The 26,594-nt window shown below is 47.0% G+C and overlaps 1 protein-coding gene across 3 annotated transcripts in view; it reads right to left on the bottom strand.

Annotated features, from left to right (window-relative positions):
• The window catches only part of KIAA0040 (KIAA0040 ortholog), a 32,857-nt gene extending 7,145 nt beyond the window's left edge, over nt 1–25,712 (bottom strand). The window contains exons 1-2 of one of the 3 annotated variants that reach the window (XM_033428132.2): nt 25,303–25,712; nt 10,503–10,586 (exon numbers count right to left, since the gene is read on the bottom strand). The gene's annotated coding sequence lies outside the window, so the exon portion shown is untranslated. The remainder of the gene's footprint in view (nt 1–10,502; nt 10,587–25,302) is intronic. The other 2 variants (XM_012533002.3, XM_033428133.2) reach the window with 2 other exon arrangements.
• Between the last annotated feature and the right edge of the window lie 882 nt (nt 25,713–26,594).

The following is a 26,594-nucleotide window of genomic DNA, read 5'->3' as shown; positions in this document are numbered from 1 at the left end:
TCAAGTAATATGTGTGATGTGTTTTCTTTCAACTCTCCAATACCTTCTCAGATGAAGCGCCTCTAAATTTAAAGCAGTGAGTTCAATTGTTAATACCTGATAAATTGTCCCCCCACCCCAAAGTCTGGGAACACAGGAAATAATGTGTTCATTGTGTTTTTTTCAGATGAACAATTGGACCTGTTGCTTCTCCTGCAAAGGACCTGAAAGGACAGTGTGGCTGGACGCAGCAGCAGTGAGTAGGGGTGACAGTGGGGTGACGTGAAGCCCTTGAGGCAGGTGGCCCTACACCTTCAGGGCCTGCTAAGCCATGTCAATGGCTGGTGTGTACTGTAAGGGCCATGGGATTTCAAGCAAGGAGGGGACAGAATAGATCTGTGTTTCATAAAGAACACTGTCACTGGGGTGAGAGAGAACAGATTGGCAAGGGCAGGAGGGGGAGGAGACGACTGCAGTTGTTCAGGGAAAATGGCACTGGGACCAGGGTGAGGGTGGTGGCGTTGTGTGGGATAAGTGCCTGACTTGGGTGTTCTCCAGCGGATGCGGTGAGAGAACTGTCAGGCGGAGGGACATGAGGACTGTCTCTGGGCTGTGCTCTGCTCTTCTTCTTCTAGCCCTAGTCTCCTCTCTGGTCTCCAACTCTGGTATATTCCTAAAATAGGAATCCCATCCAACAGGCTCTACCTGACTCTCGCCATCATCTCCTGAGGGTTTAAAACCTCTTTTTCAGCCCCAGGCCTCTCCACTCTGCCTGCCCAAACCTTGTCCCAGCTCCCAAAACTACCCTGCAGTCCTTGCAAAATCCCTGTGGTTACAATATCACACACTTCAGGAACCAAGGCTCTCTGGCAGCTAGGGCGCAGGTAGAACCTCAGTCAGCAGTTATTAACTCTGCTGCTCTGGATATATATTTTCTTGATGTTTCTCACCTTGCTAACCTGGCACGCTCAGATGCCCTCTAATAGATGTAAGTACTGTTTTGTACAAAAATTGTCAGATTACAGAAAATAATCTGCTAGTGGAATATTATACTTATAACTTAAAACCTAACTTAAAAAGGCATGATGAAATGGATGTCTGTATTTCCCCCAATTTAATTAATTGCTTCAAGTAACTAGTCCAAATACAAAATTGGATCCTCTTTTTTTCCCCCCAGAGTATGCATACATGGTGTGGAACTAGATATTGAGGATTAGAAGAAAATAGATAGTATTTTCCCTCAGAATCAATGTTGTAATTATGGTTGCAATTTTGAACAAAAGCACAAATAGGTCATCAGTACAGAAACGATTAAGGTACCATGGTTATTAAAAATAATAAGATGATGCTTTGTCATGTAGACATTCTGAATTGGAAGAATCCAGAGATGGGTCCTTTGTTTGGGTTCCCTCACTTTATTGATAAGGAATCTGGGACCAAAAGAAGCTGTGACTTGCTGGAGGTCACACAGTTGACAACTGGTGGATTCAGGGCCAGAACCAATGTCTTCTGACTCCCAGCACCCCTCCTGCCAGGTTTCCCCTACAGAAGTCCGCACAGGTAACTACTGAGGCAGCACTAGGCAAGATGCCCACCACGTCCTCATCCTGGGCTCAGGCTAGTGTATGCCTCTCAGCCCCCTGACACCTCTGGAGCTGTGTGACTGAGTTCTGGCCAAAGGAACATGGGCCTGGCTCCTGAAATCTCCCCCAAGGGCCTCCACATTCTCTCTCTGCTTGCTCACTGGCTGGCCAGATGCAAAGGGCCCAGGGGAGGACTTCAGGGCCCCTGGGACAGCAGAGATGGAAGATGTTCCTGAATGATTGCTAGCAGAGCACCTCGCTGACCACAGTGAACATCGGAATGAATGAGAAAGAAACCTTTGTTGGGGGAAGCCACTGAGATTTAAGGATTATTTGCTATAGCAATTAGCCCATCCTACCTCATACAAGTGACAAAAAGCTAACGTTGGCAATGATTACAACAAATATGTGATACATTTAACAACTCTTCTGTGGTGCAGCTTTGACCCAAGAGGGGTCTAGCTAAGTGCTTCAGAGTGCCGGTTCCGGGACCAAATATCCTGGGTTCGAATCCTGATGCGGCTACTCACTAAGTCTATCACGTTGGGCAGGTTACTTAACCCAGGGGCTCACTTTCCTCATTCGTAAAATGGAGCTGATAATAGTAGGCTGTTGTGAAGACTAAATGAGTCAGTAGACGTAGAGCCTCTTGGAGCCACGCCTGGCCATAGATGTGTGCCCTTATTATTTGACCCCAAAGGAATAGGCTGGCCAAAGAAACACCCTCGACTTCTTAGCTGATGATGATTTTGTTTGCCTTTTCAGAATCTGGGATGGTTCTGGAGTCATGACTGATTCTTTAGGTCTCCTTTAAAAGGCATTTATTTTCTCCTTTCTCTATAGTTTTCCTGTAGTAAGGAGACTCTTACTGCACTCATCATTCTTTTTCAAAGCAACCCTTTCAGAATTAAAACATGTACAGGCATCACTCAGAAGCAGCAGTATGAGGGTGTGGATGCAGCCTTTTCACCCCCCGTGGATCTCATATCACTGGGCAGAGTGGGACATGAGCCTCCATCCTTTCCCCACACCAAACTGTCTTTTTGTTCCTTCCCTCTCTCCCTTCTTTCCTTCTGCTGATACATTTAATGAGCTCCTAGTATGTGTCAGTTCCTTCCCAGGCACTGCATATATAGTCACGAATGATGCAGATATGGTAAAGCTACTTACTTCCTGCAGGGAGAAGGCAGATAGTAAACAGGTGCACAAACAAAGAAGCCAAGATATGCTGTTGGTGCTAGAAAGCAAACAGTCTGCATGGCCTCTGAGGAGGTGACTTTGACCTGAGGTTGGAGGGATGACAAGGGTCCAGTTGTGCGCAGGTGGCAGGAACAGCAGGGTGAAGGCCCGGAGTGGGAAAGAGCTTGGCGTAATCTAGGAGAGAGCTGGAGCCCGAGAGCGCCGGAGGTGAAGCAGGGTTCAAGCCAGGCAGCTCTGGTGGTATGAGTATAGAGGGCAGAGGGTGGAGAAGCAGAGAAAGGACCCCGAGGAGCACAGGCACCCTCCTCTCCACCCTCGTTGTTATCGCATTTGTCCAAGCCCTCAGACTGCTCTTTAGTTTTCCTTCCTTCAGTTCATCTTGTAAAATCCAAATGAGGTCATGCTCCCCCTGCCCAGCCTGTCTTTGGCTCTTCGTCACTTGCATGATCATCGCAACTCCTTAGCAAGTGGGACAAATCGCTTGTGAGCTGTTGGTCTCTGCTCTCACCCTAGCCTCGTCTCCCACCACCACCCTTGTTGCCACATTTCTTCAAATTCTCCCGAGCCTCCTGCTGTCTCACACTGCCATTCTTTGGCACGTGCTGTTCCACCTGCCTGGAATGTCTTCTCACCTCTTCCCTTGGTCCGTTCACAGGGAAACTCCTTGTCCTTCCAGCCTCCTCTGGGAGGTCTTCTGTGACTGTCAGTCCTCTGCCTGCAGACCTCCCTGAATCCATTTCTTTCTCTTCTGAGCTCTCATGGAGCCAATAACCTACCGTCACAGCCCTTGTTGACTACATTGTAATTATTTGTTTTCTTTGAAAAATTAAAAGAATCCAGAAAAGCACAAAGAATCATATATATATATATATATATATATATATATATATATATATATATGATATATTTATATGTTAAAATCCTAACCCCTATCTCAAAATATGACCTTAGTTGGACACAGCATTTTTGCAGATGTAATTAGGTAAGATGAGGTCATACTGGAGTAAAGTGGGTCCATAATCCAATATGGCTAGTTTCCTTATGAAAAGGGGAAATCTGGACATAGAGGTAGACTTGCACAGAGGGAAGGCAATGAAGGGGCATTTAGAGAAGATGGTCGTTGACAAGCCAAGGAGAGCGGCCTGGAACAGATCCTTCTTCACAGCTTTCAGAAGGAAAGCTGTTGGTTCAGAAGGAACCAACCCTGCCAATACCTTGATTTCAGGTTTCTAGCCTCCAGAGCTGTGAGGCAATACATTCCTGTTGTTTAAGCCACCCAGCCTGCGGTACTTTGTCACGGTAGCCCCAGGAGACTCATGTACCCCTCTTGCTTCACACCACTCCCACCCCTCAGCTGGTCTCATCCTTTCTATCTCCAGAATATATCCTGCATCTATCCACTTCTGTCCATTTCATGGCTAGGTCACCATCACCCCTCACCTGGATTACTGCACAGCTTCCTAACCAGGCTCTCTGATTCTACTCTTCCCTCTTTATAGCGTCTTCTCCCCACACGAGCCCCCCCCTCCCCCCCCACAGCTTCCCAATGCCTGGAAAGTATTGAATAAAAATACCCGACAAGTGCTTCCATCAGCTGGCTCTGCCTCCATCTCTAATCTCATCCTGTAACCCCTTCTCACTCGCTGTGCCCTGGACACACAGAGTTCAGAGCTGTCCACCCCTCAGGACCTCGTTTGTCTCTCTGGTACATTTTCTCTCAGATCTTGGCGTGGCCGACTGCTTCCTAACATGCAGAGTTCCACACAAAGGCATTTCCACTCACTTGTAACCACAGATGTTACCTCAACATGAAGCCTTTCTTGACCAAGTCATCTAAGAAGCCTAGCACCATCAACCTCTAGCACACCATCCTGTCTTATGGCCTTGGTAGTTCTTCCCACTCTAAAGTTTCGGAGTCACACGTGATGCTCTTGTCACTGTAGTGTATGCATTTATGGACTCTCTTCCTGCTCTGGAGAATAAGTTCAGTGAGAACTGGGCCCTTGCCTGTCTTATTCTGTGTAGATACTCAGAGTCGGGAATGTCCCTGAATGAATGAATGAAGTCATGCTGGTTAACCCAAGGGTCCTAAAAGAAAAGAGATCTTGAAAAAAAATGTAAATTAGTCAACCGAGGTCATTGGAGAGAGAGCAGGGGCAACGAAAGACATAGAAAAGAGGCCATCAGTCACATCTGTGGCCAGACTTTGATGACAATTATCCACCATTTAGCCCACCATCCAGACGGATCTTCCAGCCAAGTAACTCATTTAAGGAGGAAATAATGATCAAGAAACTCCCATATCACTGAAAGCAGAAGGGAGTGGGGAGTGTGCTTTATCAACTCCTAAATAATCATCTACCTTCCTTTTGCTCAGTTACAGAGAGCTCATTGTGGCTGGGACTTTCTGATAACAAGGGATCCTTTCCTAATTACTATATGCTCTATTTCAGGTTCAGCAGAAAGAAAATTAAAAAGCTCCATTTCACTCCAGGTTCGAATGAGTCAATCTTTCAATCAATCAAGTATTAATTAAGCTATGCTAGGAAATACAGAGGAGGAAAACGACACCTTCTCTCTACTCAAAGATGAATGTGGGGAAAATAATTAGAGAATAATTTAAGAACAATTAAAGGAGTTTAAAAGGGTTTTCATCCAGGCTTTCTTTGACTTTCTGTTATGGATGGCCTAACATGTCTAGACACTTTATTCTCCTTTACTCTTTCTCCCGCCCTCTTCCCTCTCTCTTCTCCATTCTCTTCCCTAATTACATTGTCTCCAAAGGGTCCATGTCATAGACTCTGACAATAATTAGTCGCTTTCAGTCACTCTTAGGATTAAACACTAAAAATCGTGTCTCTCCGATACTCTGAAAATTCCAGCTGTGCTAAATGTGATCTAATGCAATACCCCCAGCCTGTTAGCAAGTTACAGACTTCCTCATGTTTATGTCCCTAGATCATCATGATAACTTCCTGATTTTTCTCCTAAACCAGAAAACATGCACCAAGAGCTTTGCCTCCTTGGGGATATATGTACACATATAGCTGATTCACTTTGTTATAAAGCAGAAACTAACACACCATTGTAAAGCAATTATACTCCATTAAAGATGTTAAAAAAATGATATAGTAAGATGAAAACAAAATAAAGCAAAGTTATCCCTCAAAAAAAAAAAAAAAGAATTTTGCCTCCTTCGCTAACACTGGCGTGGAGTCTGGGCAACATCCACTTAAGCACCTTGAGTTTAGTTTTCTCTTCTGTAAACAGAGATATGAGCACCCTTCTCTGAGGGCGAGGTGTTTTTTCCACTGTGCTACATCGTTTTATTCTTTCTCCCCAGAACAGTGTCTGGCAGAAAGTGGGCTGGCAATAAGTATTTGTTGAATGGATGAATGAATGAATGAGTGCGTGAGTGAGTGAATGACGCGTGTAAAGACAATGTGTGTAAAGTGTGTAGGCTAAGTACACTTTACACAGTGGGGGCCTTAAAATTGCCTTGAAAACCATATAACACCCTATTTGTTATTATACTACTCATATTGTGTGAAAGACAAAAGCATCCATTCATTACAGAATTCATAAGCAGAGTCTGATCAACTTTTCTGTGAACCGGTGGGAGTGAGTCAGCCAATCCTAGGAATCAGGGCAGACTCATTTGCCTTCCCCCTGCTTTCTTGCTAATTTTATTTCCATTCATTCTCAGCTGCTGCCCCTCTTTCAGCCCTCCTGACCTCCAGGATCTAGTTTCTTAGGGATGCCTTGTTCTGTCCATCACTATCAACTTTCTTCTCTTCATTTCAGCTAGAATGCTCACTTGTTTTCCTTTGACTGGCCTCTTTTGACATAGATACCTCAGGAGGCCAAAGCCTCAAAAACAGAGGCTTGGCATAATATCTTATCACCTTTCACAGGAACAGGGAATGATCTGTTGAATCCAAAAGCCACCATTTGTTGTGTTCTTACTAAGTGCGCAACTCTGCATGTGTAATCAAGGCTCTACAGACATTGCCTCCTTCAGCAATTAAGGAGGCGGGTCTTTTAATCCCCATTATACAGATGAGGAAACCAAGCCTATCAGAGACTAAGTAATTTGCCCAAGGCCATAGAGCTACTAAAGTGCAAAAGACCCTGCTGTAACTGCTATGCTCTAGAGCTGCCATTCTCTGGACAGACGCTGAGGACTTCTCTCTTCTAGGACGGAGGGGTATTCACCAATCATTCATCTGTCAAGCATTTGATAGCCTGCCATGTGTGCCACACCCTCTGGATATACTCTTGATGGACTAAAACACCTTCTGTGACCTCAAGGAGCTCACATTTTAATAGGACCAAAAATGCAAGAAGAGAAGGGCGATATGTCACGTATGACACTGGGTGCTGGGGACCCAAAGGCATAAAACTCCTTAGAGTACTCACTGGCAGCCCAGGAGCTATATCCAACCCATAGGCACTTCTCTTTTCCCTTTTTTTTTTTCTCCTCTGATTTCATATAAAATTCTCAATCTTTAGCGAGTCCTAAAATTTGGTCACACTAACCTCCCACATAGCTATAATCTGCTGGAGCTTTAGAAAGACCGATGTTCCCCCAACCTGTACCCCAGTCCCCACCCTGCCGGCTTCACCCAGTCCTGACACCTACCTGGTCCCTGGAGGCATATTAAGCCTGTAGCCCCTGGACCACACCCTCCCTCCAGAATAGGGACGACATTACCTATTCTTTGTGCTGTCCTCCATGAAGGGGAGAACCACGCAGGGGGCTTGAAAAAGAGATGAGGACAAAAGACAAAAGGCAAGCCTTACTTTCCAGTTGTCACCTCCAGTTTAATGGATTGATCCTGGTCTCTGGCTAATTAGATAAATAATAAGGATGAGGGATGTTTGCAAGAGGAATTAATGCATAGCATAATGTCCCAAGCAGAATACAAAAGGCTGGCAGAGGGGTGCAGTGGAAAGAATATTAAGAGGACCCAGTTCTAGTCCCAGTTCAGTTGTCCTCCAAGCCTCTGACCTTGGGCAAATCAGTTAAGCTTCCTGAGCCCTTTTCTCATTTGAGAAGTGAGGCTATTAGCCATCTCAGTTATCTCTCAAGATTGTTGTGAAGAACAGACAAGACCTGTGAGAAAACATCGAGAAGGGAAAATTGCAATCTAAATGCAAGCAGTGGCATATTAGAGGATCGTGTTAAAGCTGAATTACAGCTAAAATTAGAACCCTGACTTCTCTTACTGATGCAGCCCTCTGCCCTAAACCTTCTCCTCTGACCCACTGCCACCATCCCCACCTCCACCCGCCCCAGGTCCTTTATGAATCATAGTCATTAAGGGCTACGTTTTCAATTTGGAAAGTTTGCAGGCACACACTCTGACACCACTCAGGCTTGTGTTTGCCGTCTGTATATATCCAGTCTGACCACATCCTGGTATTAGTGCTAATAAAACCTGTAGTCATGGTTACAGTGACATACCTGGGTTATACTGTTCTTATTTTCACTCTTCGAAACTATTTGGTAAAAGATTTTGGAGCCAATTTTCATAGGTGTGGTAAAGCACTGAGGCAAGTTTTACTTTTGGAAAGTGTGAGTTGAGGCTCTGAGGTCATCTTCGAGTTAGAAGCAGTTGGGGAGGGATGGTGCCTTCTCTGGTCCCCAAATAAAGGGGACAGTTCGTGGCTGACTCCAATAATTGATGTTTAAGTCTTCCAATGTCATATCTGCTTAGAAGGAAGGTGTGTTTTTTTAAAAAGCAAGAAGATGACCAAGCACTTGTGTGATTCAGGGCCTCCCACAGGTGGTAATTAAAAAATAGACTCAATTTAAAGGTGTATCATTCTCTTTAACATTAGAGAAGAGAACTGAGAATTTGGCAAACTTTGCAGTGATAACCGGATGACTGACTTATTTTCCTCAGTGGTGGCAGGGGAGAGGTTTATGGGCTGGAATAGTTGAAAACTAATGGGGTGGCAAAAATATACAATTATGCAACTCAAAAGCAATACAGATACGGTTTTATTTTCCTTTCCATTTCCTCCCTTCATTTAATGTTAACAAAAGCTCAGGGCAATTAAACGCCGAAAGCTACCTTACTGCAATATTAAGGCTTAAAATATAAAGGCCAAATCATGGAGTGAGCAAAAATATTCTCATTCCAATCATAACTCACCCCTGCGGAATGCACAGTGTGGAATATTTCAGGTTCATCAGACTTCGGGTCACAGGCTCCATCCAGAGGGCGGGTAGCACAGAGTTGATGTTGCTGGAGAATGAACCTTCACTTTCTGTGTGTATGCGTTTACATCTGTATCCCTAACGTTGCATGTAGATGGTTTTTTTTTACAGTTTTGATAAATAACTGTTGGTGAATGCAGAGGGCATATATGAGTGTGCTAAAATATTTATCGAGCCCCCACTCAGGCAAGTAGCACCCCCTTTTTGCCTCAGTACCCTATTTTTTTGCGGTACGCGGGCCTCTCACTGCTGTGGCCTCTCCCGTCGCGGAGCACAGGCTCCGGACGCGCAGGCTCAGCGGCCATGGCTCACGGGCCCAGCCGCTCCGCGGCATGTGGGATCTTCCTGGACCGGGGCACGAACCGGCGTCCCCTGCATCGGCAGGTGGACTCTCAACCACTGCGCCACCAGGGAAGCCCCAGTACCCTATTTCTTTGATACAGATGATATTTGCTCAGTCTCATCAAATGCAGCTTTAGGTGCTTCTGTGCAAATAGACTGTTACCTGTAAGACCCTGTTCTAGAGAAATTCTGCAACTGCCACTGGCTTCACCTCATCCCTGATGCCCTCAACTTGCCTGCCTTTGCCCCCAAATATCTTATCTTCCTCTCCACCCCTGAAATGACCTTCCCAAAGGAGGCTGCAGGTATTGCCCATGAGTGATTTGGAAGAAACTGCTGGAGACTGTGGGCTAGGGGAATTCCCCATAGATACCAAAGTGTACGCGTGCGTACACACACACACACACACACACACACACACACACAGACACACACACACACACACACACACACACACACACACACACACTCTTCCCTCAGCCCCACCCCATCACTCCTCCCCATCTACCTGCTCCATTCTTGCCTGGAGGCCTCAAAGCTTTATGAAAGACTCTCTGGAAAGCACATGGGGCCACTGGGAGGTGGGGGGATGGTGGGAAAGGCCAGGGAATTCTGATCTTGTCTCCCAGCTCTCTACCTGTGGCCTCAGGTCTGGACCACCTGCAGGCTCTGTACCAGCCTTAAGTTTTATCTTTCCTTAGCATCCCAGAATGTGTGTGTGTGTGTACATACATATATATGTATATATGTATACACACACACACACACACACACACACACACACACACACATATATATTGTTATCAGACCAACCCTCAAAGTATCAGGGTCTTGAAGAAATAGGACATTGGGTGGGAACACTTTGATAGAGCAAAACGGTCAGGATGTATGGTCCTGCCCCTGCTCGGTGGAAGGCAGGAGAGAGTCCTGGAGATGGGAGTTGGCTTGGAGCAGCCAGAGAAGGGGCTCGGAGTGCCCTGAGAGGGGCAGGCAGCTCTGCTTCTCAGTGGACAGCCTATGGAGCTCCAGGCCTCCAGTTCTGGCTTTGACATTTATCTGGTTTTATTTGTTTACACACTTGTAGATTTTCATGAGCTGAATTCTTGGCTAAAATATAGCCTGGAGTGCAGGGGAAGTTCATAGTGGTGTGAGAAGCCAGTTCAAATTCTCACCAGTGACTTACTCAGTATGCGTCCTCGGGAAGGTCATTCAGTTGCTTTGGGCCTCAGCTTCTTCATCTCCAAAATGGGGGAAATCTGGGAAGAGACACAAGAAAATGACAGATAGCATTCTTGCCTCTACCGAAGGGCATCAGGGGCAGGGCTGGGAGGGGCTTGGCTTTCCTCTCAGTCCTTTGGTACAGTTCTGAAGGTCTGACTGTATGCAGGTACTTTCCAAAGTCAACAACCAACTGGAAGTGAGTACCTGCCTGGCAGGGAGGGTCCTTGTGTCAAAGCAACAGTGCCTGGGAATGTGCTCCTAGGCTGTTAGGAACTGTACGAAACTGAGAGTCATAACGGGTATTATACCAGGTAGATGTAGGGACATGGCAACAAACAACACTCCTCAGTTCTGCCAGGTAGTCACAGTGGCCTGAAATGCTTAGAAAATTGGCTCCCACGCTGGGAGGTCTTCCTACCTCCAACCCAGAATGGATGGATGGACCCCACCCTTATCCCACCCCAACCTTCGAGGTTCTTGCACCTGGCTCTGCAGCGGTTCTGGGCAACCTGCATCTTCCATGTGCCCAAATGACTCCAGATTTCCAAGGGCTAGCCCAGCATGTCAACCCTGCCAGGCAAGTTCTGTTAAGCACGTTCCATCCTTTGCCAGGAGGCAGTGGGGCCATGCTGCTTGGTGTGAACAGAGGGGCAGAGCCTGCATGAGTGGCTGCCCTCTGATGGACCCCCGGGGGCAGGGGTGGGGACATTTGTATAGAACACGTGAGAGCCTCCCTTAGGTTGTTTACTGGGTCACTATAATAAAAATAATGCTGCAAGCATACTGTTCTTTATACACGAAGAGGCTAATAGTACTAATAGCAATGATGTGCATCAATGAAATATGCCATTCCGATTATTTTTCCAGTAGTTGCTTATGGATTTCACTTCAAGAAATGTTAGTTAATAACTATCTGCTGTGTGATCAACATGGTGCTGAGGGAAAAAAAGAAGGTTATGATCTGGTTCCCATCCTAGGAGAGTTTCTTAATGAAACTTAGAACACAGTAAGTCCTGACAGGTGACAGTGCAGGTCCCCGAATCTCCAAGCCTCAGGTTCCCCATCTCAGATGGGAAGATAATAATCCCACGGACTCCACTCACCATCCAGTGTTGTTGTAAAAGTCAAATAATAGATACATGAGATTCTTTATAGACTGATAATGCTCTTCACAGTTTAATTTTCAAAAATAATACAAGCAATTAAAGGCTAAGGTAAATATCAGGAAGTGCCAAAATCATGCACGGTTAGAAACGAGAGGGATCGATGTTGGCTTAGGTTTTTGTTTTTTTAATTTAGTTTTATTTATTTTTGGCTGTGTTGGGTCTTCGTTGCTGACCACGGGCTTTCTGTAGTTGCGGCGAGCGGGGGCTACTCTTCGTTGTGGTGCACGGGCTTCTCATTGCAGTGGCTTCTCTGTTGCGGAGCATGGGCTCTAGGCACATGGGCTTCAGTAGTTGTGGCTCGTGGGCTCAGTAGTTGTGGCTCGCGGGCTCTAGAGCACAGGCTCAGTAGTTGTGGCACACGGGCTTGGTTGCTCTGCGGCATGTGGGATCTTCCTGGACCAGGGCTCGAACCTGTGTCCCCTGCTTGGCAGGCGGATTCTTAGCCACTGCGCCACCAGGGAAGCCTGGCTTAAGTTTTAAGGGAGAGGCCGCCTGGAGGAGATGGAGGTTGGGTGCCCCCCCCACCCCGCCGTGCTGGGTGTTATCACATGGAGGGTTGGACATTTGGGTGGGAGAAGGGAAGCTGGGCTGAGCTGGGTAGGATGGGAAAGCAAGAGTAGAGGTCCAGAGGCCAGCACATACAGAGTTTGAGACTGGGAAGTCAGTGAAGAAACCTCCTGAGGAAGAGTGGGAAATTAGGTGGTACCGGCAAGGCTGGTGAGATTTCAGGGGGCTGGGAAGGCTCAACATAGCTTTGCTGTACAGTAATGGGCCCTAGGGAAGCCCTGAAAGTTGGTGAGCAGAAGACAGGTAGCAGCGTCAATGTTTCAGAGGCTACATTCTCTTACCTGATCCCTCTTGTAATTCGAAGTATGCCTTGGCCAGAGCAGGATTAAGCCCCACCCTGGGCTCATGGGCAGTCTGCCCTAACTAGCCAGGCTCAGTAATCACAAATATTACAATTAAAAAAAAAACCCTTTTATTAATAGCATACTTTCTTCCTTAGACAAAATCGGATTATGAACTGAAATGACATATGACCAAACCAATCAGAAGGAACCTGCTATTTATCTCCTGATCCCTTGGGAAGGGAGGCAGGGGGAAAAATGCCCCTGATGCAACGACTTCTCCAGTGTAAATGGGCTTGCGTTTATTTATGACTGGGGAAAGTCCTAGCAAAGACCCTGCACTTAATAACTCGTTTTAATTTTTTAACAGCTTCTGCAAACATTTCTTCATCAAATCCACTGTAATGTGAGGAGGGAAGGGATTTCTTGCCCTATTTCACAGATGAATAAACTAAAGAACAGAAATGGGTGTTCAAAATTTGGTTAAAATTGCAAAGCTGGTCAGTGGCCAAGGGCAGACTGGGTCCTAGTTTTCCCATTTCCCAGAGTGATACTCTCCTTACTCCACTCACTCCTAAAAAGCAGCAAGAGAGGAGCAAACAATGGCAACCAGTCACTTTTCCAGTTTACAAAGCCTTCCATTTCTCAGACTCCCTGAGATTTGTGGTCCCTCCTGCTTTAGGGCCTCAGGGAAGCTTCTTTATCTGAAACCCCCAACTCTCTCCCAATCCCATCCCAATCCCACTCCTGGTCTCTATGCATTTAGTCTCTGCTGAAATATCATCTCCCTTGGGAAACTTTCTGAGACCTCATTATGTTTAGAGCCCCTGTCCTGTGCCCCATCACTGTCCCTATACTATTACCATAGCCCTCAACCCACTTTAGGTTCATTTTATTTAATCATCTTTCTTCCATTCCCAGTAGGGCATCCAGGGACCTGTTTTGTTCTTGGAAAGTATTTGCTGAATTAATGAATGACCATACTTAGAGACGAGGAAACTGAGGTTCACTGAAATTAAATGAGTTGCCCAAGGTCTCACAGCTGATCGTGGAAGATGGGGCAGTTCTACCCCTAAATATGCAGTGCTCATTCCACTCTGCTACCCTGGTTTCTGGGTTCTCACCCAGCATTGTGGCCAGATAGAAGATACTCAGGAAAAGAAAAAATCTACCAATTGGAATTTCAGTATTCTGGGTTTGGAGAATTCATTCAGCTTGGGCTCAGAGTGTGCTCAGATGCCAGATATTCTGGGGCATTCCAGACTGCAAGCACACTCTGCAGGCCTCTTTTGGGGACTAGCTACCTTTGAATCTCCAGTGAGGCTGTCAGTGCCAAGAAACAGAGATGACAGCAGTGAGACCTGACTTCCAAAGATCACTGGCCTCAAATGGATATGGACCTTTGCCTCACGGGGTGCCATATTGAATATTATGATTATTTCACTTGAAAGTGAGGTTATCGCCACGTTTTTGGAAAGCCCCAATTGGCTGTGTTCCTAACATATTTTGGTGTCATGAATTGATAGCATTCCATCTGGTAATTTTCAGATGCCAAGCCGACTGAGTAGAGAACGTGTGTGTGGCATTCAGCATCTCACTGTCTCACTGTCATTACTGCAAAAAGCTCTCCCTGTTTATTTTCCAGAGGGAGGAACTCTTTGCTGGCTTTTTTCTTCCTTCCCTGAACCTGGGTTGTTGACACAATTGAGTCCAAGGAGGCCAGGAACCGCCCTCTCCCCTCTCTGCAGCACAGCAGCGCACAGTTCAATTCAGTGCACATTAGTTGAGAACCTACTATGTGCGCAAGGAACTTCTCTCTTTTCTAGGGCTCTCCCAGCTAATGCTGCCTAACAAGATGTAGAAACCTGCCAACTACCTGGGTAAGGGATTCCACACTGAACTAAAGATGTAGACTGTGAAGTCAAGGAATTTATTTTTTGTTTGGGAAATGGATGAGCACAGGGGAACTATGAAGCATGACTAGTTAAGTGTCCCAGGGGACACTTATGCCAACAAATGGTTATGGGAGCAGCACAGAGGAAGCTGTTAATTCCATGGAGGAATCTAGGCAAGGCTTCAAGGAGGCTGTGATTTGACTTGGCACCTGCAGGGAGAATGGAACGATCAAATGCAGTGAGGATGAGAATGAAGAGATTCCAGACTGCTCAAGGAAGCACAGCTGGCTCAGAGAAGGAATCCAATCAAGGTGGCCTAGGCACCGGGCCAAGATCTGGGGACTTTGAATCTCCCATTGTTACCATGGCAACAAGCAGCTCACTCCTGCTTGGCCCTCTCCCAGCCAACTGCTCTAATCCATGGCATTCCAGTGGCCTGAGGAGAAGGGCTGCTACTGGGAGACCTTCTCTCCCTCCTTACCTTCTTACTTATTATGACTTGAATGTTCAGGGACAGGGCAGGGCGTAACTGATGATACGCTGGGCCAAGGACCTTCAGGGGATGTTTTTCATGTTTAACCATGTTTAACCAAGCAGATTATTGTGTAAGAAAATTTGAGTGGATAGTGAGTTTTCTGCCTCCTTCCCTCTCAACTCCAAACATGCTTTATTCCTTTGTATGTTCTTAAATTTGGTGATAATCCTGAATTCAAATCTGGGGCTACAAAGGTAACCAAAGCCGGTTCCAGTTGGCACAAGTTCAAAGGGATCTCTCTCTCATACATACATACACACACACACTTAGCCTACCCATGTAATAATACTGGTAACATTTAGCCCAAGGTTGGTAGAAATCAAATGAGATTTTTGTGCAAGAAGGGCAAACCTAGACCACAGGTTGCAAGCTGGAAGCCCCTGAGTTAGATGTGACCAGTGAAGAGAGGTTGTTTGAACCACAGCTTCCAGCACAGCTGGTCCTGCCCTTATTCCCGCACCGCCTGTTACTCTTTCTGGCGGATCAGCTTGGGTCAAAGGTTGCCCCTCCCGCATTCACTAGCTGTCTGACCTTGGAAAGTCCCTTTACCCCTCTGTGCCTCAGTTTCCTCAAATATAAAAGAAGAATCAGAAGAGATTCTGTCATTGAATTGTTATGGAAATCAGATGAGTTAAATCATCTGTATCATGTCGTTAAAGCAGCACATGGCACAGAGTAAGTGTTCCATAAATGTTAGCTTTATCTGTCAGGCCTCGTGGGTGTTGAGCTCGTGAGCCCTGCTATGATCCAGCGGTGGGGAGCTCAAGGATGCAGAAGGGACCACAGTGATTGACAACTGCTGTGTGTAGCATGGCAAGACGCTTTGGTTATCTCAGGCAGAGCCAGTGAGGAATGCTCTGGTCTATAGAACTGCAGCAGAGATTGACCTGTGTACTGTACTGCCCCCACCAGATAGGGTAAGAGAAAGGAAAATTTAGTGGCTTGGGGCTTTTTCTGCAATCATGGGTTACATAGAGATCATCATGGTTGAACATTTCTGTCCCTCTCTCCTACATTACCTCCTTGACAACGGGTGAAAGATACTGTTGGATACTTGTGCTGTCTTACTATTGTATTCTTATGGTAAGATGCTGTTCATGTCTGCTTTCCCACTTGACTATAGACTGTTTGAGAGTTTTTTCCTCTAGGAATCCCCCATGCCTAGTTCATTGTTGGCACATAGTAGATGCTCAATAAATGCTTGTCCATTTGATTAGTGAACTGACTGAATGGTTATGGGATGGAAAAGACCCAGAGTTGAGAGTGCCTTTGTGAGGCTGTATATTACCTCCTGCAGGCTGGGGTGCCCACATTTTCATTCCTGGGAGACTGAGCCCTCATATCTCCACAAGCTTTGCATTGGCCTCTGCAGGACCAGGTCACGGGTGCTCTAACAGGGTAGGGTTACAGCGGTGAATGGGGACCAGGACTGGGGCCTGTGCAGAACAAGAAGGCCTTGCTTTCACAGTTGGGGTAGGAACCCAAAGCAGCAGCTTATGGCTTAGGTAAGTTGCTCAGAGCCTGGGGAGCTGGCTGAGCAGGGATGAAGCAGGTGTCAGGGATGCTGAGAGTCACACCACACAGAGCCTGGGTGGTGGGTGAAGAGAGGGTGGCACCAGCAAGCAGAGATCCCAGGACAGACTCTAATCCCAGGGGGGAGGCTGTTTCTTCCACCTCTGGATGAGGGGACAGGACTACGGCTAAGGGCTGGCAGGTTCCTAGGCATAGGCAGTAGGCCCCTGCAGGTGGGATCTGTGCCTGTCTTTCTTTTTTAAATTCCCCACGGCCTCCAGTATAGTGTCTGGCACACACAAAGACATTTAAGAAATGTGTATGAATAAAATGCAGCCAGAGCCACGCTGGGACAGCTCCTGCCTTCTAAAGCAAGGCCAGCAGGGCTCCTAAGAGTTTTTACAGTTCTCCTTTTGTAGAGAGGTGCTGAACGTGAACCAGTCTCACTGAAGACCCCTGAGAAAGAGGAGTGAGGATTAGCAACTGGGGAGAGTCTAGACCTTTCTCTGAGGCTACTGATTCTTGTCCCTGCTGGTGAGGTGAATTGCCCCAGATACCGGATAGCCATGAGCTAGGAGTCTTGAAGTAACAACACAACCTTGAGAGGAAATGGAGAACGTACACTTTGGTAAAGTGGTTTAGCAGTTCATTCCAGTTCTGCTTCAGGATCCCAGGCACCTCTGCAGACTCCTCACCTGGGTGTGGGGAGATGTCTTCACAGTCCCCCCCGTCTCCCCACCCTTCTTCCCCCTCTTCTCTTGTCTTCTCGTGTACGCAAGCGTGTTCAGATGTAGAGAGAACAACAGAAGCCCTTCTAGGCTTTTTCTAATTTCCTTCCCCTCGTGCCTGGGCCACAGCTTTTTTGAGAAAGCGTATGAGTTGAGTTCCAGGCATTGGAGTTCCGTAACAGTGTGACAGGGGCTGGAAGTTCCATCGGCAGAAGCACATTAACCTGTGTTTAATGAGCAGCTACTGTGTGCCAGACGCTGGGCTCTGGGAATGATGAGGTGGTGTTGCCAAAGGGAGGATGGGGGAGGGTCAAACCTTACCAAGGGGCACAAAGGCTCATTTATTTATAAATGAAATAACAACTTTGACTTAGATTTTGTCTCCTCTGTTAAGTCTGTCACCTAGAGCCGGGCTAAGTGCACTTCCTCCCTGTTGTGACACCTATCATAACATTGATGACACTGTATTATAATTGCCTCTTTATCCATCCACCAAAGTAGACTGTAAGCTCCCAAGATATTGAACAGCTTCTGATTCATCACTGGTGGCAGCTGCAGAATTTCTTTGTAGGAGAGGCTTACAGATAATACTCTGTAGCCAGAGGAAGAGAACTTTGCTCTTGGTAGAAACCTTAGTTTTCCTCTTCTGTAAAATAGGTATCGTAGTTGAACTGTCATGAGGGTTAAGTGAGAAGTATGTGACTTTCTTAATGCAGTGCCCGGCACACATAAGGTCCTCCATAAATGTTGCTGGTGTTATCTGTTGCTTACTACTCAGCTACACCAAGAAGGATTTATAGTTTACCCAAATATTATCTATCTCAAGCATCCAAATAACTCTGCATCTCTAGGACCACAAGAAGCCAGGTTTAATATCTTTCCTTAAAGCATAAGATTAAAGGCAAGAAATAAGGGACCAGGCGTGGGAAAGCATGCCACTTACTGTGCACTTTATCCTCAAGAAAGGAAAGTGAATTTATAAATATGTTGATTAAAATGTGGGAGAAGAGAAAACAGTTTGGTCGTTCCTCAAAAAGTTAAACATAGAGTTACCCTATGATCCAGCAATTCCACTGCTGGGTATCTACCCAAAACAATTGAAAATAGGTACTCAGACAAACCCTTGTACCTGCATGTTCACAGCAGCACTATTCACAATAGCCAAAAGGTAGAAACAACCCAAGTGTCTGTCAACAGATGAATAGGTAAACAAATGGTGGTACATACACACGATGGAATATTATTCAGCCATGAAAAAGCACAAAGCACCAATAAATGCTAAAACATGAATGAACCTTGAAAACATTATGCTAAATGAAAGAAGCCAGACACAAAAGGGCATACATTGTATGGTTCCATTTATAAGAAATATCAGAATAGATAAATCCATAAATGCAGATTGGTAGTTGCCACGGGCTGGGAAGAGGGAGCAATAGGAGGTAACTGCTTACTGGGCGTGGGGGTTTATTTTGCAACGATGCAAGTATTTTGGAAGTAGATAGAGGTGGTGGTTCTACAGCATCATGAATGTACTAGATGCCACTGAATTTTTCACAGTAAAATGGTTAATTTTATGTAATGTGAATTTCACCTCAATAAAAAACGTGGGAGGAGATAACACAAAATTTCTTGAGAGCTGATTGATGGTTAAATGGAAAAGAATGGTGTAGTTTCCATTATTAATGGTTTGAGAAGTGTAACATCACTGATTATCTTTTTAGTGTGTATTTATTCATTCACTCCAATACCAAATGTCAAATGACCACATACCTCAGTGGTTGAAGTATTCCTTATTGAAGGAATAATATTTTTTAAACCACTGAAGACTTATTCCTGGAAAATGTCAGTCAGGAGCATCAGACCTTCTTCCCTGTGTGTCACACGCTCTGTGACTGTATCCCTTCCTCTTGTCCCAGACGGGGAGGGGGAAATGCAGTATCTCTGTTTGGAAATGAGATATTCTTTCCACATCCAGCCGTGGAAACCTGTGCCGTCCATCCATTGAAAACACAGTAAAAATCAGCTCTTTCCTCAGAGGGGTCAATATTGTCTTGGTGCAAAACTACAAAGAACACAGTAGTTGGAAATCAGCAAGTGCCCTAAGGCACCCGGCGCATCATTGCTGTTTTCCTGAACCAGAGAAGGCTTCGGGCCAAGTATCCCACAGGGCAGGGTCTGAGTTTCTAATTTGGAAACCAGGAGAGCTCTGAGCAAGCAGGTCATGTCTGGGTGGTGTGCTGTGCCAATGTGCTCCCCTCTCCCAGGGGAGGTCTCATTATGGGATGGGGTGGGTCACCCACGTAATGAGTCTGGAGGTTTTAATCTAGGCCATGGCCAGGTTGCACTGGCCACTGCTATTCAGCCGACTGTGGGCCTTGGGCAGGAGCAGGGGGATGTTTCAGGTCAGGAACGGAAGGCGGAGTGAGGGAGGGGAGGGTGGGAGCCACCAGTCACTTACAAGAAAGGAGTTTGACAGATGGGGTGGGTCTGCAGGGCTGGCCCTGAGAGTGGTGTGTTCTCTTCCAGCCTTGCCGCTTCTCCGCAGCATGATGTTGAGTAAACCACTGTGATGTGCTCGTAAAGCAACCTGGTGGGTGGCTGGGAGGCAGCAGTGGCTGTCATTTTTGTGTGCCTCAAATTTTTAGCACCACTATTCAGCAAATAGCTATGGAGAGCCTAGTGTGCACACTACAGATTCATGGGAGCAAGAAAAGTTGGATGGACATTTGTTTGCTCCCGGTCCCTGATCACTGGGAAGGTCACTTTGACCCCAGCGTTAGTTCCTGGGTGATTTCGGGCCCGTGTGCCTGAGTGGCTGTCTGGAACGTCAGGCTACGGTGGGACTTTTACAGCAGAAGGGCTTTTGAAAGCCGGCACCTTGTCCCATTGGTGGAGCTGCATAGGAACCTAAGATTATAAGCGTAGAAAGGACACAGCCTCAGGATCTTCCTCAGGTTGGAGTGGGGAAAGCAGGCTTCGGACTCGCATGCAGCTTTTCTCTTCTCTTATTTAAGGTGGCCGCGGTCACACGTCATTTAGGTTAAGACCCAGCATGTGCACCGTGTGCCATTCTGTTCCCATTAACAGTAAAGCTAATTGAATGTCCCAGTTTCCCCTGCCTCTTTCTCCGTCCCCAACCCCCAGCCTCCATACACATCTCTAAACCTGTGTACCCCCAGCTTTTCCTTCTCAGGACAATTTGAAGACTAAAAGAACTGTAACATACAACTATCCTTATTGCTATTTCATTTTTTCCCCCCATCTCTTCTGCCAGTTTTCTCTTATGACTTGCTTGGAAAATGAAAAGAAATTGCTGATGGGCTTTCTTTAAGCCTGTCCGGCTTGAAATTAGGATTGTATCTGAGGAGAATAAAAGTCTACTGAAAAACAACCTAACAGGAAGGAGTTATAGACAGTTAAGAGCAAGGGCAAGTCTGCAATGACTTACAAACACAATCTTCAATTTTGACCAAGAAACACGGCTATGATTCGGTTTTCCTTCATTTCTTAGCAACAAATTCCATGGAGCAGTTTGCTTACAGACGTGGGAGGAGGTCTCTTCCCAGGGCCAGGATTTGGTTCGGACACTGCCATAAGCCCCTTGGGAGCTGCCCTAAGAAAGGAATCTTGTGTTTGTGTGAAGTTCGTTTTGGAACTCAGCTACCCTTGCCCGGTCTCCACTAAGGGGCCACTGACGTCCCCAGGTGGTGCTCTGTTCAGATGGCTCGGGCTGATGTGGGAGAAATGTCAGCAACCTGAGCTGGTCGATGGCCCTGGGGATTGCCCATCCAAAAATTTGCTGTAGATTTTCCTTTTGCTGCTTGGAGAGGGCAAGTCTATCTGTCACGGTTTTATCTCTTACTGTGCCTGTGATAAGTCTCACGAGCTCCTATGATTCGCTTAGAGCCTTTCTTATCGAATGGTCAGTTGAATATCATATTTGATGTGTACTGCTGACCCACCCACTGGTCTGGAAACAGTCTTCATGATAAGTTTCATGAAACCCTAAACAGGCTTTAGTTCATTAAGGCACCCAATGCTGTTTTCCTTCTTGAGGGATCTCTGGGAATTCTTGAGAACAGTTTAAGGATTGACATCGAGGAAACAGAAGGGATGGCAGTGGTATGGAGATTGTTTTAAAGGAGGAGATCTGCCCACATCTCCTGAAGGTCTGCTCTGGGTTATCCCCAGAGACCACTCGGGGAAGATTCAGCCTTCAAGTAGAATCTTCTCGCTTTCCCTCTCTGCCAGCACTTGAGTGCCTGCGTGTGTCCCTGTGTGTGAGGCACAGAAGGTCCAGGTGATAGAAAGTCCAGAGAGTGTTCGCTATTCCTGAACTTGGATTCTGGTCCCTCCATTAACCAGCTGTTGACCCGGGCACACACTTCCCTCCCTGAATCTTGGTTTACTCATCTGTGGAGTGAGAGGGAGAGGGGCTGGCTCATCTCTAAAGTATCTTTCCATCTGAAGTCTCTGTGTCTGTGGTTATTTCCTTTTCTTCATTCAACAACCAGCCCCTACAGGGAGTCTGTTTACTTGAAAGTTTGGATGTTGGCGTAAAACTTGAGCTTCACTGGGTTGGAATATGTCAGGCCTCTCTGGCTGGGAGAAGACACAGAGACATCTAAGCCATCAAAAGATGCTCAGATTCAGGGCCACTACTGGTTCAACTAGCACATTGGTGAGGATTAGGAAAAAAGTGTCCCCTCTGGGTGGACTTGGCTGCAAAGGGGGTGGGTCTGTGGCTTAGCAAGTGGAGTCTTGACTGCTTTCAGCCCCATGAGCTCCCAGGAGCCCTTGTGCACCACGCAACCTGCATACGCTTTAGGAGAGCATTTGCTTCTTTGGTCTCTGACCACATTAGGTAAGGAGTTAAAAGAGAAGTGGCCAGAATAGATGCATGTCATTGCTCTGATGGAAGGAGACTTTTATAATTACTGCCTTAAAATATTTCATGCATTTAAAAAGCTGCGAGTCTGGGCCTAAGACACTGCCCAGATCCTGCACCTACACAGTCCATCTGATTTGGTAGCTTCAAGAGGAAAGACTAGTACTACTAGTAAAAGCCCCTTACATTTTTATAGAGCCTTACAATTTATGTAGCACATTAAATGTACTTTCTTTTTCAATTTGATTCTGATTCTGACTATTGCCCTGGTGAGATATAATTATCTCCATTTTAAATATAAGGGAAATGAAGCTGAGAGATTCAAAGACTTGTTCAAGGGCAGCTAGTAAGTGGTCAAGGCAAGAATTGAACCCATGTCTGTCTAGTTCCAAGTTCAAGGTTTTTTTCTTCCACACCAGGACACATAAGATCCTGATCTGGGCATTGGCAGCCAGACCTAAAGGACCACTCTATAGCGGTTTAGAATTAGTCTGAGAAAGTTGTCCTTCTTGTTTTAAGGAAGGTAGGACTCCCCCACACAGGTGCCATGACTAGATTTGGGGTATGAGTTCCGGAGGTGTCTCTGCAGATTTCACAATTCAACTAAAGTATTCATTTCTCACACGGGGGAGTGATTCTTGGGGATTTACTTGTTCGGTTAAATGCATCTGTACCACCTGTGTGCCATTTTAGGGTTCTCGCCAACATTTTAGGTATCACCGTGCAAGGCATCTGGGGAAAACCTTGGGAGTCTAGAGAGAGTCATCTGGAAGTCACTGTGTGGTATGAAAATAATACCTGTAGGCCATTACTGACAAATCCAAGACTCTTCAGGGTCAAGTGGTCTCACTGACAGTGTAATCAGGCCTCTTTAGCTTCCTTCGACACTGCTTTTCTGTACAGCATCTGAGATAGTTACGTTGGAGCAGCCTCTGCCTCTCCTTGGGCTCCAGACTTGTGTGCCCGCTGCCTCCCATATATCTCCACCTGGACATCCCCTGAGTACATCCAACTTAAATGTGTCTAACATGTTCATCGTTTTCTTCAAAAATCTGCTTCCCAAGCCCACTCCTCCCCTAGTTCATGTGGTTTCCATTACAAGCATCACAGTGCATCTCCCCATCCCCAGCTCAACACCTTATAATCCTCTGTTCCACTCATTCCTCCTTTGCCACGTTCACTTGGTCACCAGGTACCTGTGACTCTACTTCCTAAACATCACTAAAGTCCATGCCCTTTTCTCAGTTCCCTCTGCCATGATCTTAGTTGAGGTCTTCCTTATCTCTGTTCTCATCTCTCCAAGTCCGCCTCCATCTGGCCATCAGTTCTCTCTCCAAACACGAATCTGACCGTACTGTTTCCCTGTTGAAAAAATGACTTCCCACTGCTACAGGAAAGAGCTCACCATTCTTTGTACAGTAGTGTAATCCCCATTACTTGCAATTCCCCCAACCTGCCATTGAATTTGCAGATACTCTTTCCTCTGTCTGGAATACCCTTTTCCTGGGAATGCCTAATCATTTTCAAAACCTGCTCATCCGTCATTTCTGCAGATAATTCCTGGGGGATTTATTCACTCCCTCCTTTGGATTGTTTTAGTGTCCCATAGCTATTGCTATGATGATGTGTATTATTCTGAGCTGTAGTTTGTTCCTCTGTCTCATTTACCAGATTTCATGTCCTCAAATGCAGAAACTGTATCATGATAATTGGACTCCAAGGTCCCGGCATACTGCCTGGCACACAGTGGGTACAGTAACTGTTGAATGAATGGATGGGATGGAGGTACGTCCCTGTTTGATAAAATCAGTGACTGTGCTTGTCGAGTGTTCATTACTCTCTTGGGGTTAGTCTTCAGGGAAGGGGACAGAAAAGATCCTTTCTTTATTCCACAGGCTAAATATTAACAAAGTTTGAAGGCTGGAGAAACATTTGTTTTGCAATACATTTCTTTCCTAAAATTGTATCTGGGGTGGGGATGGGGAGCCAGAATTTCAGATGAAATGAAGGACTTGATCAGATTTTTTTTTAATACAGCTGCCTCCCCAGCCCAGCACAGGCGAAAGGTAGACACATCAGACCAGGAGGTTGATGGTGACATCCTTGCCGAATTCTCTAGGCGGAACTTGCAAACCATTTGTACAGAGGTTAGGAACAACCTAGCGTCAGTGCTGTCTTCCAGTCCTGTTCCTTGTAACTCAAGGCTCTCCCGTTATCCAACAGGACTTCAGAATGAGGGTCCCTTCAGATTAGGTGCAGGTTCTTAGGACCTTCAGCTGAGTGAATGAAAGGCAACGGCTTTGGAAGGAAAGTGCTTCTCAGATGCTCAAGTGTACCACCCTTCCTCATTCAACAGATTCTGTGGAGCAGTCCTGCAAGGCAGCTAGCATGTGGGCTGCCACTGTTCCCTAAGAAATTAGGGCAGTGCCTGTCTGCTTCAGTTTCCCTTTCGGTTAGGCAGGGCTGGTGTTCCCACTAGCTAATGTCCATAGTTTAACTCTACTATAATGTATTCCTGTGAAAGTCTTCAAAACACTAGGGAAACAGGTCTCACTGTGTCCTCCATTTTACGTTCATGGGCAGGGTGAGGGACTGGGTGTGGGACTGTTGAGAGAGGTAAAGAAGTTAGCAAGCGGTCTGTGTCAAGGCAGATCCCCCCAGAGGCTCGGGAAGAGCAGACAGGTTCCCATTCCAGCCCTGGCTCCAGGCCATATTTTCACGGTGGCCAGTTTCTTAGACCCCTTGAAAATTTGGCTTCACCTAGGATAATTTAGAAACCTCTGAGCCTGGGGTGATTTTTGGAGGGTCTCAGGTCTTGACTTTTTTTGTTAGCAAACTGAATGTCCCTCTGTCCCTTTCAAGCCGCTCCTGCCGGCAGCTGTTGTCAACGGGAGTCGGAGAACTCCACCCCAAACCCCACTAGGAACCCATGTGGACTCAGCCCAGAAGCAGAAGTAAGGCTGCCAGGAATCCTCGCAAAGCAGGGGGACGCTGCAAGTGAAGTTGCGAAGGGGCAAGAGGCTGTTTGGAAACAATCCTTAAATTTCACTTATCTAGGGGGCTAGTCTCAATCTTCTGAAGAAAGGAGGGAGTGGGAAGCCCCCTCGCAAACGGAGGGCCGCTCAAAAAGTGTTTTAAAACACACACACACAACAACCACAAAAAATCTTGAGACTCACCCTTGAGTCCACTGGAGGGATTCCTGCAGGCGTGGTCGCTCGGGGGTCCGCCGGGTGCTGCCCGTGCACCAGCGATCGGGCGCAGGGACGAGGTCCTGGTGTCTCGCTGGAAGCCCCTGCGGGTCCCGCGCGGGCCAGGCCCAGGTGGAGGGTCAGCGGGGGCCGCCCTGCGCTACGCGTACCTGCCTCCGGCTTTGAGAAAGGCGCCCTCTGTGTTCCCTGCCCTCCCGCTGGCCGACGCCTCGCATTTTTGAGGTTTCACTCCAACTCCGTCCTGCCCCTGATGTCAGAGGCTCGACTTCCTGAATCAGACTCGCTCCTTCTCCCGCTCCCTGGGCTCGGCCCAAACTCGCCACCCTGGGGCCCGCGGAGGACGGCTGCCCTTGGACTTGGGCGCACACGGCCCAGACTCGCCCTCCCTCCCACCCCGACTTCCCGCCAGTTACCCCCTCCCTGCCCCGCCCTTAAGTGTCGGTGCCCTGTCGGTCCCGGAACACGCCTCCTGCAGGACACAGCTGCTCAGGAGCCTGCGGAACCAGTCCCAGTCGCTTTCACGGAGGCACCAAAGTTCCCAGGGATCTGAGACCTAATTCGGGGAAAAGTGGGCTTAAGTGAAAATAGCCCAGCCCTTCCTAATGGAGCAGGCTTCTTGGAAAGGGGGTGGGAGGTGTTGGAGAGGGAGGCCATGGGGCAGATTGGGTGAAGGCTCCAGTGCCTTATCTGGACAAAGGACGTGATGGGCTCCCCTGGTCAGCACGGTGTGTTTGGTGGGGTGCATGCAACACCTTGGAAAAGTCTCTGCACTGCTTACCAAAGGCAATAAGAAATGGTGTGCTCCAGCAGGAGCTGTCAGAAGCAGAGATGGAGGGGAAAACTGCCTTCACAAAGTTCTCAAAGGTGCTTCCCCTCTCATCCTCAGTTGCCCTCTATCCACTTTTTATTCAGAGCTGGTGGGTCTGGAGTCCAGCACCTGGAAAGCTAGGAAATGAAAGAGCTGCACCAGTGTGGGATGGAGGACTCCAGACACAAAGCTTCTGATTACCCATGGCAGGGAGCTCAGTGTCTCCCAGGTACTGTGTGTGTGGGGGGAGGGTGGGTTGACGACAGAACCTGGCCCTGGAATGTCTAGGGGCCTCCTCAGAGGTCCTCCCATGACGTGGACCTGAGATGCTGCCCTCTTGACTATTTTTGCCAGGTGCCCAGGTGCCAGGTGCTGAGCTGTGTCTTGCCCACCAGCTCCTGTGCTTGAGTGCTGGTGTCCTTTGGCCTCTGTGTGTGGGTGTTAAAATGAC

The sequence above is a fragment of the Orcinus orca genome, chromosome 1, assembly GCF_937001465.1.
Source record: "Orcinus orca chromosome 1, mOrcOrc1.1, whole genome shotgun sequence".
NCBI lineage: Eukaryota > Metazoa > Chordata > Mammalia > Artiodactyla > Delphinidae > Orcinus > Orcinus orca.
The sequence above is the reverse complement of the archived record's forward strand: the minus strand, read 5'-3'. Positions and strand labels throughout refer to the sequence as shown.